The 5,082-nt window shown below is 38.6% G+C and overlaps 1 pseudogene; it reads left to right on the top strand.

Moving 5' to 3' along the window:
• Positions 1-4,580, top strand: part of LOC149435831 (up-regulator of cell proliferation pseudogene) — a 4,776-nt pseudogene extending 196 nt beyond the window's left edge.
• Positions 4,581-5,082: the final 502 nt, after the last annotated feature.

The raw sequence follows: 5,082 nt of genomic DNA, 5'->3' as shown, positions 1-5,082 counted from the left end.
CTAATGGTTTTTATAATGGTGGTGATGATGATGATGATGACAACTTATTTAATGCTTCTTTGGTTCCAGGTGATAATTCATCAGCCTCCGTTCACCCCCTGGATGTCCTGTGTGTTCTCCTGCATTGCTCAGACAGTTTTCTCCAACAAGAGATTGTAACCAAATTGTCCATGTGCCAGTTTGCTGTCCCTTTGTTGCTTCCAGCTGGTGACGGGTCACACTGCACCCTCATGCTTTGGGCAATGAGGGACATAGTGAAGAAGTGGAGACCTCAGTCATTAGCAGACAGTAAAGGGTTCAGTGAGGAGAATGTGGTGAATACTTCCATGCCCATCTTCTCTTATGCCAGAATAGGAAAAAACAAATTATCTAAAACTAAAATCCTGAACCAAGTACTTAATTCAGCTCAGCAACATAATAACTTCTTCATACACGACAATATGGACGGTGGAAACATTAAGAGGGAAATATCTGATGGACTGGTAGAAGTTTCCTGGTATTTTCCTTGTGGTAAATCTGATACTTTTCCAGAGCCCATCACAGTCACAAACCTACGAGGAGACCTGGAGACACATTTGAAAAAGTTCAAGTTCTTGACTCGAGTCTCATCAGCTGTGTTTATATTCATTGAGGATATTTCTGAACAGGAATACAGGCTGTTATCATCTTTCCCTACCACTGACACTCAGTATTACTTCATTGTTACTCCTGGCCCTGGCAAAACTGTGAGTCCACAGACACAGAAGACCCTTCAAGACTTAAAGCCAGTGCTAAAGTTGAAAAAATCAAATGTGATAGTATATGCAGGCACGGCAAATGAGGCGGCATTTGTAAAAAAACTACAAAGTACTATTATTGAATTCTTAAACAGTAAGCCCCAAGGAACTAAAATAAGAGATCTTGAGAAGGAAACTCATGGATTGGACATCCAAGTGGATGAGAGAGTTCCTGAATGTCAGAAGGCCATGGAGCGTGCCAGGTTAATTACAGAAAGAATAAGAAATGTATCTGAGTACAAAAAAATTACTATGAAGTTACAGGGAGATCTCTGGAGACAGCTATCTAATGTGGAAAAGGAGCTTTGTAGGATGACAAAGCAAGGTGGTAAAGACACTCAACAATATCAAGATGATCTGATAAAGGAACGCATTTCACTGCATAAGAAACAACATAATCATGACCCTCCCCTTGATTTAATGCTCTTTATCAATGCAATCACATATTTGTCCAAGACTGAGAAACAATATTTTCTGAAATGGATGAAATTTGAACTTGATTCAATTGCTAGAAATCATCTTTCTAATCTTCAAGCTGAATACAAAGAAAAATGCAGCAATGCTTCAACTAATAAGGAAGAGCTCAGACAGATAGACCAGAAAATCTCTGACAGTTCTTTAGGAATTGAACATTTCCTACGTGAGATGGGACAGTTTTATGAAGCTGAATGTTCCATGGTTAAAGAAAACAAAATAGATAAAAGCAAAAGACAATTTATAAAACTACCACAAATAGCTGCCAATCTCTTGCTGGATGGTTTCCCATTGGAGTTAATAGATGGAGATGTCTCCAACATTCCCCTACAGTGGATAACTGATGTCCTAAATGATCTAGACACCAAAACAGGGGGAAAATGCAGAATGAGAGTAATCACAGTGCTGGGAGTGCAGAGTACAGGAAAATCCACTCTTCTCAACACCATGTTTGGTCTGCAGTTCCCAGTGGCCAGTGGAAGATGCACACGAGGAGCCTTCATGACTCTTCTTAATGTGAAAGAGAACCTACAGAAAAAGCTGGGCTGTCAATTCATCCTGGTGATTGACACTGAGGGGCTGAAAGCTCTGGAGTTGGCCTCTTTGGAGGGCAGTTATGAACATGACAATGAACTGGCCACACTAGTGGTTGGGTTGAGTGATGTTACCATAGTCAATATAGCCATGGAGAACACATCAGAAATGAAGGATATTTTACAGATTGTGGTCCATGCTTTTCTTAGAATGAAAGAAATAGGGAAGAGACCCAACTGCCAGTTTGTACACCAAAATGTAAGTGATGTTTCTGCTCATGAAAAGAACATGAGAGACAGGAAGAAACTTCTGGAACAGCTAAATGAAATGACAAAAGTAGCTGCAGAGATGGAAAGGAAGAGTGAGATCAAAACTTTCAGTGATGTGATGGATTACAATCTGGAGAAAGACAACTGGTACATTCCTGGACTCTGGCTTGGGGTCCCACCAATGGCTCCAGTAAATTCTGGGTACAGTGAACATGTGTCTGAATTGAAAAAATACTTATTGGAATTCATGGCAAGCAATGATTCACTGCACAGGCCTTTAAACTTTCCTGAATTTTTAAAATGGATAGAAGGTTTATGGAGCGCTGTCAAATACGAGAAATTCATCTTCAATTTCAGAAACAGCCTGGTAGCAGATGCATATAATAAACTATGTATACAGTTCTCACAGTGGGAATGGGATTTCCGAAAAGCTGTCTATGAATGGATTATCCACACAGAGACAAACATTAAGAATCGGTCAGAAAAGAATTTAAATAGAGAGCTACATTTAGGATTTAAACAGCAGCTCAACAGCCTGTTGCTCAATGAGAAAAGCAAAGTATCAAAATTGCTGGAAAGCTACTTTGAAAATAAAAATGAAAATGTTCATCTCATAGAACGTTACAAAGAAGAATTTGTGTTGAGCATAGATTCCCTGAGTAAAGAATTAGAAAGAAATGCTCTTATGAAGTGGGACGAGGCTGTTTCTATCCAGAAAGCGAAATGTAAGATTCAGAATATGCAGGCTAGCTCCCAGAAATCAATAGAAGACAAAATCACTGATCTCCTCAGGCGGTGCCGAGGAAAAAAGCAGAAGTTGAGTGATGACCAGCTACATAGGGAGTTTGAGGAAATGTGGGAGAGGACACTGGAAGGTCTACACATAGAGAAATTAACAAAACACAATGTCAGCAAATCTCTGCTTCAGCATTTGAATAATGACATGGGTAACAAAGGATCAGCAGTAAATCAAGAATTAATGAAACTAAAAAACGTAAACGATAGTATACAAGCTCATTTCACAATGCATGACAAATATATTGCAACTGGACTAGTAAAATGGACCTTCAATAAACTCAGGTTAGGAAAAAATGAGCCTTATGACAAGTTAAAAGAATTTGCTGACTCCTTAATAAGACGGTGTGACACCTATATCCGAGAGAGGGTGGACATCATGGACGATTATAATGACACCTACTGCCAGGGATTGCTCCACATGATCAATGACATACTTTACCAACAGAGAAACAATCTTTATTACAACTCATGTTTTGAATTGGATATCAAGCGGCACATTCTTGGAAGAGCATCCCAAGAGTTTCAGAAGATGCATGACAAGTTCATTATAGAGAATGATCCAAAACTGTGCCTAGAGAAACTAAAGCCTCAGTATTTGGAAACGTTTATTAACACATTTCACAAAAAAGACGTAAGTCAGACCAAGGCCAGAGAATTTTATGAGCGATGTCTAAAGCCCGCAATTAGAGATCACTTTTTTAAATATCTTGGAAAAGAAATAGTGACCGACATAATGCAAAGTTCAGATAATAAACTTTTCAGCTCTAGAACGTTTTTTCAAAGTTTTCTAATGAAGGAGCTGTTGGAGGAAATGTCATTTCAGAAATATGAAAGCTTTATTAAATCATATCAGGAATACACAGAAGACTGGATTCTTCATTATATTGAAAAGAAATATGCAGACTCAAATACCTTAAAACCACTCCAGAAAAAAATTCTTCTTGAATCCAACAGCAAAGTCAGAAAAGTGCTTACATTAGACAAATGTCTTTCAAGTTCATCTGTTGCAGATTTTTTGAAAAGCGTGTGTGAGGAGCTTAAATCTGAATTAGAGATTTCACAGAGTGAAGTCCAGGCGGTCACTTTCCAGAACACGGCTGCTGTTAGGCAGTTTTCGTCGGACATTCGGAAATTCCTCAAAAATACAGAAGTAGAGATCTTCTCAGAACTCCAGTCTATGGATATAAAATCTATATTATCCAAGTTGAAGCTGAAGCCTCAGGATGAGCTGCACAGGAAGATTGTTGGTTGCGGGGAGCAATGTCCGTTCTGTAACGTACCCTGTGAAGCCGGAGGTGATAACCATAAACACTTTGCTAATATCCATAGGCCAAAAGGACTGGGAGGACGGAAATGGGAAGAAGATAAAACCTTGGGTACTGAGATATGCACAACATCGGTTGTATCTGAAGTTCGATTTCGGAGTTCAAAAACAGAAGGCGATTGGCACCCATACAAAGACTACATTAAATATTATCCAGATTGGGCCATCCAACCAGATGCCAGCCTCACAGCCTCAGATTACTGGAAATACATTTTTGTGGAGTTTAACCAGGAGTTTGCTAGCCATTATGAAGCAAAACCAGCAAAGCTACCAGATGGCTGGAAGTCTATAACCAAAGAAAAAGCCTTTGATAGCCTAAAGAAAGTGTTCAACGACTAGAGTCAAGAAGAAACGACCCCCAATGTTTGTCCCTTCAACTTCTGATTATATCTTCAGGTTATTATGCCATTCCTATAGTGAAAAATCAAGACCCAAAGAGATAACCCAAAAATAAAAAATATAAAATATATATAAAAGAACAAAAATAAAATAAAGTCCCAATATGCAAAGTGTCCAAATAATGTGTCCAAACAAAGATCAATTTCTTGATAGGAAGACGCTTCCTACTCCACTGAAGAAGATGCAAATCAATCACAGGTGCTCTTCAAATACCTCAAAAAACAAAATCTCAACATAGTATATTACCTTTTAAATCCCAGAGCTAAAGTGCCACATGTGTATCATGCAAAAAAAAACACTCCAGTGTCACAACACTCATGTGAAAAGAATACTGATTCCTGGTCTGTTTGTGAGGTCCTGAGGAACAAGAGGATACCAATCTAAGGACACTCTGTACATATGTGGTTGATTACAAGCTGGAATCTGTTTGTTTTAGGGTAATTATGCACTTTATATATAGTTTGCAGTGATATTTATTAATCTTCTTTTCACATGAGTGCTGTGACAC

The sequence above is a fragment of the Staurois parvus genome, unplaced genomic scaffold, assembly GCF_062004578.1.
Source record: "Staurois parvus isolate SC_StPar_1 unplaced genomic scaffold, SC_StPar_1.0 ptg001462l, whole genome shotgun sequence".
Taxonomy (NCBI): domain Eukaryota; kingdom Metazoa; phylum Chordata; class Amphibia; order Anura; family Ranidae; genus Staurois; species Staurois parvus.
The sequence above is the reverse complement of the archived record's forward strand: the minus strand, read 5'-3'. Positions and strand labels throughout refer to the sequence as shown.